Genomic DNA, 12,978 nt, shown 5'->3' on the forward strand with positions numbered 1-12,978 from the left:
TCTACGCACAAAGTATGAATTCTTATATAAAAATAGATAGATATATTATGTATTTAAAAATGCTTTTTTAGAATTTTTAAAATTTGAAAAAATAAAAATTTTCACATTCTCAGAATTTAAGATATTTAAAAGTGTCTTTAAGAACACAATATAATTATTTCAAAAATATATCAAAGAATAAAAAATTTTAAATTTTTCTCAAAGACAATAAAAGAACTATTCATGGTAGAAAATTATCGTTAGAAATGACAAAAAAAAAAAAAAAATCCATGACAAAATATTGTATTGAATTACAAAAAAAAAGGTTCATGGAAAAAAAATCCATGAGAAAATATTACCTAAGACGGTCCCTTGACCATCATCCCATAGCAACCACCAAAGAAAAAAGTGATTTGTAGAGCAAAAAATCATTTTTGAGCATGAAATAGAGTTTATGACATAATATTATTTTCCCAAAAAAAAAAAATAGTGGAGAAAAAGTACTTAAAATAATTTATAGCAAAAAAAGTACATAATTTTTGTATGGTTCACAATCTTAAATTAACACGAGTTTTGGTTTGCACAACCATAGAAAAATATTTAATCTCCATCTCGATAGAGACTTAATGCTTATTTAGAAAATCTTTGTGGAGAACAATATATTTTATTCTCCATAGAAAAAATTTAAAAAAAAACTATGAAAACTTAAGAATATAAAATAGCGTGTTTTTAGAAAATATATTTTAATTATTTTCTAAATATTGTTTAAAAAAATAATTATATAGATATGTAGAATGATTAAAAATAAAATATTAAATATTAAATTTATTTTTAAAATATATTTAAAAATATTAAAAATATGTTAAAAATATTTTAGGTTCTCAAATAAACTTTTGTTTTATAAAAATCATAGAACAATATTTTTTTAAAAAAAATCAAAATTATTTTTAAAAACAATTATCAAACAAACCCTTAGTCTTACTTTATTCTTTAAGTATTGAATTTTTCTTGTCACTATAGTTTAAAAAAAAAAAAAAGAATTGCAAATGTATTTGATACATAATAGCTCAATTACTTGTTAATGACCAGTTGTGAAGGAAACAAGCTTTTGTTCATCTTGGCTCATAGGACAATGCAAGGAATAGGTGTTGCAACCTCTTCTACCTTTGGTTGAACTTAACGCCTTTTTTTCCTCCTACGGATTTGCAAAAAAAAAAATAGGATGTGAAGGGGATGGAATGATTAGGTAAACCTCCCTCCAATGATCAAGTTAGTCATGACTCAAAACATGAGGTCCCAAATAAGGATGAACTAGTGTGTGCACCCAATTCTAGAGTTCAACCCCTTTTTTTATAGTTGTCTCATGGTGGATTTTATATGGGAAGATAATAGATGAATGCATCAATTTTGTGTTGCTTTGAATTGGTATTGGTTGCATCCACCTTTAGGGCTTTGGTCATTATGTGATTAATGGGAGATCACCTTTAAGGCTTTGGCCACCATTATATAATCAGTGTGAAACCACTTTTAAGACTTTGGTCATTGAGTAATTAATAGGGGTCACTCCTTACATGAGGTCGAAGCCTATCTTTGAGTGGTTTGAGTTAGGGTTGTCCCTTAAATGGGGTCGAACCCTATCTATGATAGTTGTCTCTGTAAACATTTTTAAAAAATATGTACCTATATCAATACCCATAAAAATTTTAAAATCTTTCTAACTATTTGAATTTGGTAAAAATGCATATTTATCAACAATTCCTTATAAGTTTCAAAATCTTCTTGACAAAGTATTTTCAACATAAATTGTCTTTGAGGTTAATTCAATATGATGATGCATTCTATATAATCTCCTCACAACTTAAACAATATAATGATACATTATTAATTCACCCCTAATCCTTAAATTCATATTTGAAATGAAAATAAACAATTAAATAAGAAATTCATATTTCTAGGATGCATTATCATAGAAATATTCTCCTCCTAATCCTCAAATTCATATTTCAAATTAAAATAAACAATTAAATAAGAAATTCATATTTCTAGGATGCATTATCATAGAAATATTCTCCTCCTAATCCTCAAATTCATATTTCAAATTAAAATAAACAATTCAATATGAAATTCATATTTCTAGGATGCATCATTATAGAAATATCCCAAAATATTTAATTCAATGCTAGCTTCTCACTTGTCAATCCTACTCCATTGGAAAAAAAAAAAAAACAATCAAACAAGCAAACATATTAAAGGAAATCACAATTAGCAAAACAACATAATAAAACTACCGTCCAATCATTTACATCATATAATAGTGTAACTTTCACGCCTCAAGACTCACTCTAAGGGCGTGACAATCATGTCACACTTCAAGCTCAAAGACTCAAAGTGCAAATTAGGGTTACAACTTGGATGGGTTGATGGCTAACTCAAACTTAATTTGAATTAAGAAACAATCAAGTCAAACTCAACCCAACCCAACCCTATTTTTCTAAATTTGAGTTGAACTTGGATTGATTGAATTAAACTTGAGTTGATTGTGTTAAATTCGGATTGATAGGATTACACTTGGGTTGTTTGGATTCATTGGGTTGCAAGATTCAAAATTCAGCCATAATGGTTTTTAAAAAACTTTTTTTTCTATATATTTATATCAAAATTTAAATAATAAATAATAGTAAATTTCAAGATAACAATAAAAAAAGTAAAAATAAACTTATATATCTTTTTAAAAAAATGAAAAAATATATGATATAATTATAACTTGATATTTTTCTTTAAAATCTAAAAAGAAAATTAATATTATCATATATGATAATAAACATTATAAATATTATAAAAATATTAAATCAGGTTCGGGTTAAAACTCAAATTGTCCAAACCTCGTCCTGTGCCTAACCCAAATTGAGGTTGGGTTGAGAAAACTTAATCCAAACTCAACCCAAGTAATGAAAATGTTTGTCAAATTCTCAACCTAACCAATTCACTTATTGCCTAAACTAAGAGTACCTAAAAAAAATATTAATGAAAGGGAATGAACTTAAAGCCTAAGAAATATTAATACAAATTCATAAATTAATCATTTTCAATTATGAATACAAATAGGAGATATATTATAGAATCTTTTTATAAAAACTTTTGAGTTTAAACATTCTAAAATATTTAAAACTTTTCAATAAAACATTTTCATATTTATGTCAATAATAATTTCATATCAATTCAAATTAAATATATTCAAAATATTTTTACTCCAATTATCAAATAACAAATGTTATCCGATTAGGTGGGACTTTGAAAATGAGTGACTACCCTCAAACTTGTCACTTTTAAAGTGGATGGAATCAAAGATTCTTAGTACAAGCAACCTCCCGTAAAGGTTGGAATTTAAAACAATTACATCTCAAGAGATCTGCACTACACTCAATGTCTTGTATGTTGTCGATTTGTTTGTGAAAGTAATTGGAAGCTTAAAATAATAATAATAATAATAATAATAATAATAATAATAAATATCATTTATGTGAAAATGAAGTCATATTTTGTGATGTCCCACATCGAATAGGGGAGAAAATTCCTGGCGTTATATATGTAAAGACTTTTTTTAATCAAGTAGACACGTTTTAAAGTCGTGAGGGTCCCTTTGGGTCCAAAGCGGACAATATCTACACTGTTGGGAGTAGGTTATTACAAATGGTATCAAAGCCGATCTTCGACTTTGGTGTGAGGGTTTGTTTGGCCTCATAGGGGTGTTCGTCTGCTTGACCTCACCTCACTTGGGTCTACCCAGTCAAACTTAACCCACACTTGGGTCTCGCCAGATTTTAACTGCAGTGGCCCTATTTGTAGAATCATTTGGGCCCAGTTATTTAGAATCCTCTGGGCTCAATTGGATATCTGAATGAAAATTGAATATATCCCCTATGTTACACCAAATTTGGGCTGCATTCTTATAAGTTGACGATTCATGAATGATCTTATCTTGCACATTAATGTTAAAAACTAATCTATTTATGCAAGAATATAAACATAATGTCACTTCTTCGACAAACTTTACATGAAGGTTGTTACAAAAAAAAAAAATCCAAGTTTAAGAAGTGACTTGCTACATGCAAAGGACGGTGAAGTTAACATTCTCATATCTTATCAATGATTGAGAAAATCTCTTTGTATTTATCTTTATTCTCGTTAAATGAATTTTCCATCGTCTTTTTACATCTATCATAACTTCATATATGTAGCTTGTAGCTGGTTTTCTTTCATTGTCAATAAGTTAAAAAACTTTAATAAAAGGACTCATCACCTTAAGAATATAGACAACATAATTCTAAAATGAAGGAATCAAAACAGTTTTTTAGACTTGTTTTCCCTTTGCTTTCTTCACCCATTTTCAATATGCTCCACAAACTTGTCCAATAATTCAAATGTCTTCGATTTTTATAAATGAACTAACATCAATAGACTCCATAAACATTGTTCCAACTAGGCACTTTACCAAAAAAATCATCAAGGTTCAATCTCTTTTATTTATCCACTCTTAAGATATAATAGAAACTTTATACTTCATTCATGCAATATTATGATCTTTTAATAAATTTTTTGTATGCTCTACTTCTTTTTTAAGGATTGAAACTATTAATTCTAATAACTTAGAGGTTTGATATTTGGACCAAATTGCTTAATAGCTTCAACCATCCATTTAAAACTATCTAAATTACATAACTAAATGATATCATTGCTTGATAGAAGAATAAACTAATATATTGACATAAACCTTTTTTTTTTTATCAAATACATCATCTATAGAACTTTGATTCATCTTTTCCTATTTCCAAAGTTGAACTACTTTGAGAAACAAAAGCATCAAGAGACCTTTTATAGTTGACTTTATCTTCTTATTACTTCCCATGTCACTTCTTTCATTATTAATCCCTTTTTTCCTTTCAAAATTGACTTCTTCAAGTTCCTCTTCTTCATCAATATCAACAATGTTTTCTAAGCTACCAAATTTAGGAAAAGAACTATAGTTGTCATTTTTATTCTTTTTATTAGTTGTGTATTACTCAAACTCTTTTCTTATGTCCTCCAAACAATTTTAAACAGCTTGCGATATTTCCCTTTTTTCCTATTTGATGTTGTTTTGCTCTAAAAATTACATATTTTGTTTCCTTCCTACAAAATAAACATGTAATTGAATTTGCACCATTCAAATCTTTCAAAAAATTATATTTTCAAACCCTTTTTTTTTTTTTGGTTTGAACTTTTTGATGGGGTGCCATCTTTGATGCCATTACCAAAATCTAAAATTTAGTTTTAAAAAAAGGAATTTAAATTTAAAATATAAGAAAAACAAGGTAACAATGTAAAAAAGTTATAAAATAAAAAAAAAATATTTTTATTTTTTATAAAAAAATTATAAAATGCTCTTGCAAGACAATATAAGTTTTGGTGGTGCTTGGTGGTTCATTAAATGAAGTGTATGGGGCTTTTCAACAATAAAAACTATTGAGTGGTGAGAAGTGGTAAGACCATTGAATAGATTGATCTTAGAAAAGTGGAGAAAAACTCTTTGTAGTGTGAAAAAAAAAAAAAATTAGTTATCTACCATGTGTAGTGATAGGCAAAAAAAAAAGAGGATCGAACTTTCTACAATGTGCAATGACAACACAAACAGAGAAAAAAGCCCAAAAAAAAAAAAAAAAAGTGGGGTTGGGAAGTGGGTGGGAAAGGCAACTCTGCAATGTGCCAATGATAATACAAATAGAGAAAAAAAAAATTCAATCATGAGTCTATGATAGTAGCCACAAGTCCACAACACAAGCAAAAATAAAATTTTTCTTTGTACAAAATAAAATTAAAAAAAGGTCTACTGTGAGGTGAGTCTATGACAATAGTCACAACACAAGTAGAGATACCATGTTTCTTTTAGAAAACTTGGCTTTAAAATTCAAACCATAAAGATAGAAAAACAAAAACTATAAAAGAATTATAGAGAAAGAGGAGAAAACCTTGCTAATGTGAACCATGAGTTGCTTAAATCTTCTTCCCTTTACCTTGTCTTTTTCTTGTTAAAAGGTAACAATTGAAAACTTTTCTTCTTATTTTCCACTGTGTCTTTTTCTTAAGTCATAAATTTTCTTGTTTTTTTCTCCCTTCTTATTAAAACTTTGTTTTTAACCTTTCAAATTCTTCATATCTCACATTTCTAAATTTTATTTTAAATATTTTACTTTATTTTTTTCCTAAAGTTTTCAACCTTGTGAAGGAAGACATTCATTGTTACACCTTAAACTTTATCCCAAGGTGATCATCTAAGCATCGCCTCTTCGAAGCCACATTGCTTGGGTCTTCAAAAGTTGTTTTTATTTTTCTTGCCTCGCCTAATAGCCTAGGAGAACAAGATGATCACCTTTGATAATACCGATTTTAAGTTAATAACTTAAAAATAATTTAACTTAAAGTCAACTTAACTCATTAAGTAATAAGTAAGAAGTTTTACTAAACACCCTCTTTGTTTAATTGAACTTAGTTGATTTTTTTTTTTTTAAATTTCTTCTATATATTCTCTTCATAATTAAATTATGTGCAATTTATCAAACTTTCAACATTAGAAAATATATAAATAAATTAAGAGTGAGTTTGAGAATTTTTCCTATTATATTGCATCCTAATTCAATTATATATAAAATTAAATAAAAATCATTTTATTTCCTTTTCTTTTTTATTTTTTATTTATTTCGTGAACATACAAAAAAATAAAAATAAATAAATAAATTTTTATTTTCATAAAATTAAATATAAATTTATAAATAAATGAATATATATATATATATATATATATATATATATATATTCATAAATTATAATTATTTTAATATAAAAAAATGGTTCCAAACTAGAAAATGATGAAAATAGATTTAGATAATCAAAACATAATTAAGATGAGGGTGATTCAACCCAAACCTACCATTTGACATCGTTATCATATCTTGATTTTAGAAGAACGTTAAATGCATTAATCTAATCTATTTATACATCTACTTTATATATATATATATAGAAAAAATAAATATAAGTTTTACATATCAAATGATTAAAATATCATTTTCTTCAATCTTTGTTCATCCACCCATCCAAAGCCTCAACTTTATTCTGTTCCATTTTCTTTTAAATTCTCTTTTCTTTTACACCAAATGGGGAGGAAAAGAAAAAACAAATAAAAAAAAATCATGGTGTTCGACCAAGCTGTCGACTATTATTGCATCCTCGATTTTTTTTTCCTTTTCTTTTTTATTTGGGTGTTTAAAAATAATGAGGAATAAGATGAAAGGAAAGAAAGGAAGAAATGAAGGAAATAGGAGAAAATGGAGAATAAATGAAGTTAGGGTTTGGTATTTTTAAAAATACAAAAAGAAAGAAGAAAATTAAGGAAAGAAGAGAAGAGAAAATTGAGAAGAAATGGGGTTAGGGTTTGGGATGAGTGAATGTTGAAAGGTTAAAAAAAAAAAGAGTATTTTGACAATTTCACATATAATACTGTTTTATTACAAAAAAAATGGATGGATGTATAGAAAAATAAGATAGAAGCATAATATTATTCTTAATTTATTTAAATATTGGATAAAATTACAAAATATACTTTTGTACTTGTGTTATAATTTAGTTGCTAAACTTTTTTCTTTTGGAAACCATCTCATCCTTAAACTATTCCGTTAGACCTATGGAAAATTGAAGATTGAAGTTTCAATGAAGAGGAAAGGCTACCAGAATAGTGAAGGTAGTTTTTTTGTTGGTTTGTTTTTTCCTTTTTTTTTTTTTTTTTAAATTGTTGGAGACTATTGATTTCCTCCCCATCAAGAAATCATAGGCAAAATAGATTTTCTTGTACAAATAGGTAAACCTTAGGTCAATTCCCTTATAACCATGGTTCAATTTTCTTAGCTAATGATTAGGATTCATATATGTAAGAGGATTTTTATTAAAGAGAATTTTTATTAGTCATGGAATATTCCTTTATTGATGTCCTTAAATTTGTTAGTCAATTTTGTAATTTTAAGATTTGCTCCCAAATGGTCATGTCTCATGTGTAATTTCCTTTGCATTCATGATTATTTACTTGTATACCTCCTTATACATAGAGTTGAAGAGCTAGATGTTTAAGATTTAAATATCAATTTTTTCAAGTAAGTTTGTAACCTTTTATATTAGTATTTTAGATTCCTTAAATGGTTTTAAACATTTTAAATTTTCTTTGGAAGAACTCTATTTAGATTATTTCATTCACTTAATTTTTTTGATAAAAACTATTAAAAGTATATGAACGTAAGTTGATGTGAAAAATAAAATAAAATAAAAGAAAAAGAAAATAAATTTTAGATCTTTGATGTGGAAAAAAAAAAAGTTTTGTTGTTGTACATGATGATTTTGGAAAAAAAAAATTGCATAACTATAATAAATGTGGTAGAGCGTAAGATTTGCTACATGAAAAAAAAAATAGAAAAGGAATCGAATGAGAATACATGCACAATTGCCCAAAAGAAAAGAAAAAAAAGGTTAGAGAGTGTGACAACCACAAGAGAGAAAGAGGAAAAAAAGGAATAGGGAAAGAAAAATGGAGATGATGTTGTTTGAATGAGGCAATAGGGTGGAAATATATAATAATTATACAATACTACCATAAAAAATAAATAAAAGAAAGTTTGAATGATGTTTGAATGCTTGGTGGAAATTTTGCTATTGTTGATGAATATTTAGTAAATGAGGTGAAGGAGTAATGTAAAGGTATAATAAAATAATAAAAATAATAATATTTAGTTTGAAGTTAATAAAGGAAATAAAATTTTAGTTTAATTAAATCATATTAATTATATATTCTTAAAAACAAATTTGGAAAAGAGTTTTACATAAATTAGAAATTTATTAATTTTTCTTGAATAAAGAATAAATTAATATTAATGCATAAAATAATTAGAACCATTGAATCTATAATTTTAAATAAATATTCAATAGTAATAGTCGTTTCTTATGTTATGTTAGCTGAGGATTTCACACCAAATTTTTCAAGATTTTGAGTGTTTCTTCAATGTAAGAGAAATTAATATTAATTTTATAAAAGAAATTTTTTATTTTTTATATGTTATTTTGAATGATGTCAAATATCAGTTTTTGTTTCTTTGCATGAATCAAATACATTTGATATGAAAAATATGTTAGAACATTTTCTTTTGTTTATGATAGAAAAATATGAAGATATTATGTTTTTTGTAAGTTTGAATAAATGAAACAAAATGTTTGATTTTGGTTTATTTGGTCTTAGTTAATGAGATATTTGTTGACCTTTTTCACCCTAGTTAATGGGAGATAATTATTAATTTTTACATTTCTTGATGGGAAATGTAATTGCTTTAAATTCCAACCTTACGAGAGGTTGCTAGTATTAATAATGTTTGATTCCATCCACCTTAAAAGTGACAAGTTTGAGGGTAGTCACCCATTTTTAAAGTCTTACATACCATTTGTTATTTGATAATTGGAGTAAAAATATTTTGAATATATTTTATTTGAATTAATATGAAATTATTGACATAAATATGAAAATGTTTTATTGAAAAGTTTTTAATATTTTAGAATATCTGAACTCAAAAGTTTTTATAAAAAAAATTCCCAACTTGAATCTAACCCAATGCTTGTGTAGGTTTGGGCAAACATTTTTATTACTTAGGTTGAGTTTGGATTAAGTTTTCTCAACCCGAATTCAATTTGGGTTGGGCTCGGGCCGAGGTTCGCACAATTTGAGTCTTGACCTGAACTTGATTTAATATTTTTATAATATTTATAATGTTTATTATTATATATGATAATATTAATTTTCTTTTTAGATTTTAAAGAAAAATATCAAGTTATAATTATATCATATACTTTTTCATTTTTTTTTTGTAAAAATATATAAATTTATTTTTACTTTTTTATTGTTATCTTGAAATTTATCATTATTTATTATTTAAATTTTGATATAAATATATAGAAAAAAAAGTTTTTTAAAAACCATTATGGATGAATTTTGAATCTTGCAACCCAATGAATCCAAACAACCCAAGTGTAATCCTATCAATCCGAATTTAACCCGATCAACTCAAGTTTAATTCAATCAACCCAAGTTCAACCCAAATTTAGAAAAATGAGGTTGAGTTGGGTTTAGGTTGAGTACCTCGAGTTAAAGGTTGGGTTGGGTTGGGTTGAGTTTAACTTGATTGTTTCTTAATTTAGATTGAGTTTAAGTTAGTCATCAACCTGTCTAAGTTGCAACCCTAATTTGCACTTTGAGTCTTTGAGCTTGAGGTGTTACATGACTGTCATGCCCTTAAAGTGGGCCTTAGGGCGTGAAAGTCACACTATTATATGATGTAAATGATTGGACAATAGTTTTATTATGTTATTTTGCTAATTGTGATTTTCTTTAATATGTTTGTTTTTTTTTTTTCCAATGGAGTAGGATTGACAAGTGAGAACCTAGCATTGAATTAAATATTTTGGGATATTTCTATAATGATGCATCCTAGAAATATGAATTTCATATTGAATTGTTTATTTTAATTTGAAATGTGAATTTGAGGATTAGGAGGAGAATATTTCTATGATAATGCATCCTAGAAATATGAATTTCTTATTTAATTGTTTATTTTCATTTGAAATATGAATTTAAGGATTAGGGATGAATTAATGATGTATCATTATATTGTTCAAGTTGTGAGGAGATTATATAGAATGAATCATTATATTGAATTAACCTCAAAGATGATTCATGTTGAAAATGCTTTGTGAAGAAGATTTTGAAACTTAGAAGGAATTGTTGATAAATATGCATTTTTGCCAAATTCAAATAATTAGAAAGATTTTAAAATTTTTATGGGTATTGATATAGGTACATATTTTTTTAAGATGTTTATAGAAACAACTATCACATATAGGGTTCGACCCCATTTAAGGGACAACCCTAACTCAAACCACTCAAAGATAGGGTTCGACCTCATATAAGGAGTGAACCCCCATTAATTACTCAATGGCTAAAGTCTTAAAAGTGGTTTCACACTGATTACATAATGACTAAAGCCTTAAAGGTGATCTCCCATTAATCACATAATGACCAAAGCCCTAAAGATGGATGCATCCAATACCATTCAAAGCAGCACAAAATTGATGCATTCATCTATTATCTTCCCATATAAAATCCACCATGAGACAACTATAAAAAAAGGGGTTGAACTCTAGAATAAGGTGCATACACTGGTTCATATTTGGGACCTCATGTTTTGAATCATGACTAACTTGATCATTGGAGAGAGGTTTACCTAGTCATTCCATTCCCCTCACATCCTATTCTTTTGCGGATCTTTAGGAGGAAAAAAAGGCTTTAAGTTCAACCAAAGGTAGAAGAGGTTGCAACACCTATTATTTGCATTGTCCTATGAGCCAAGATGAACAAAAGCTTGTTTCCTTCACAACTGGTCATTAATAAATAATTGAGCTATTATGTATCAAATACATTTGCAATTTTTTTATATATAAAAAAAAAACTATAGTGATAAGAAAAATTCAATACTTAAGAATCAAGTAAGTAAAACTAAGGGTTTGTTTGATAACTGTTATCAAAAATAATTTTGAAAAACATTTTTTGAAATTTGTTTTATGACATTTTATAAAACAAAAGTTTGAGAACCTAAAATATTTTCAACATGTTTTTAATATTTTTAAATATATTTTAAAAATGAATTTTATATTTAGTATTTTATTTTTAATCATTTTATATATTTATATAATTATATTTTAAAAGAATATTTAGAAAATAACTAAAAGATATTTTCTAAAAACACTATTTTATATTCTTAAGTTTTCCTAATTTTTTGTTATGGAGAATAAAATATATTGGTTTCGACAAAGATTTTCTAAATAGACCCTAAGTCTTTATTGAGATGGAGTTTAAATATTTTTCTATAGTTGTGCAAACTTGAACTTGTGTCAATTTAAGGTTGTGAAACCATACACAAATTATACACTTTTTTTGCTATAAATTATTTTAAGTACCTTTTCTCCACCAACTTTTTTTTTTTTTGAAAATAATATTATGTCAAACTCTTTTTCATGCTCAAAAATGATTTTTTGCTCTACAAGTCACTTTTTTCTTTGGTGGTTGCTATGGGATGATGGTGAAGGAACCATGTTAGGTAATATTTTCTCATGGATTTTTATTTTTTTTTAACATAACCTTTTTTTGTAATTCAATGCAATATTTTGTCATGATTTTTTTTTTTTTCATTTCTAACAATAATTTTCTACCATGAATAGTTCTTTTATTGTCTTTGAGAAAAATTTAAAATTTCTTATTTTTTGATATATTGTCAAAATAATTATATTGTGTTCTTAAAGACACCTTTAAATATCTGAAATTTTGAGAATGTGATTTTTTTTTTCAAATTTAAAAATTCTAAAAAAGCATTTTTAAATACATAATATATGTATCTATTTTTTATATAATTCATACTTTGTACGTAGAGTTTTTATTTTCAAAAGTAAAAAATAGAAAATGTGTTTAAATGTAACCTTAATTACTTAATTTTAATTATAATATATTTAGAATATAGAAAGGAATTAAAACTTTAATTTAATATTGTTTATTATTTTATTTAATGTTTTTATTATAAAGTATTTTTTATTTTTATAGTTTTTAAATATATAAGATTAATAAATTTGTATAAATTAAACGGATCATAAACAAATCATTTTGACATGATTAATAAATAAATTAAATGCATGGTATAGTCAAACCTGAACACGATCCGATTATAAAAATATTACACGAGTTGACACAATTATAAGTAATATTAAACCTAATCCAACCCTCTAAAATTCCTTTGAAGCTATGTTCCTGTATCAAATTTGCCACCATACAAACAGAATGGAAGAGAGAAAAATAATTGGTATAAAATTAGACTTATTTGTGGTGGG

Source organism: Vitis riparia, chromosome 11 (assembly GCF_004353265.1).
Source record: "Vitis riparia cultivar Riparia Gloire de Montpellier isolate 1030 chromosome 11, EGFV_Vit.rip_1.0, whole genome shotgun sequence".
Classification (NCBI taxonomy): Eukaryota; Viridiplantae; Streptophyta; class Magnoliopsida; order Vitales; family Vitaceae; genus Vitis; species Vitis riparia.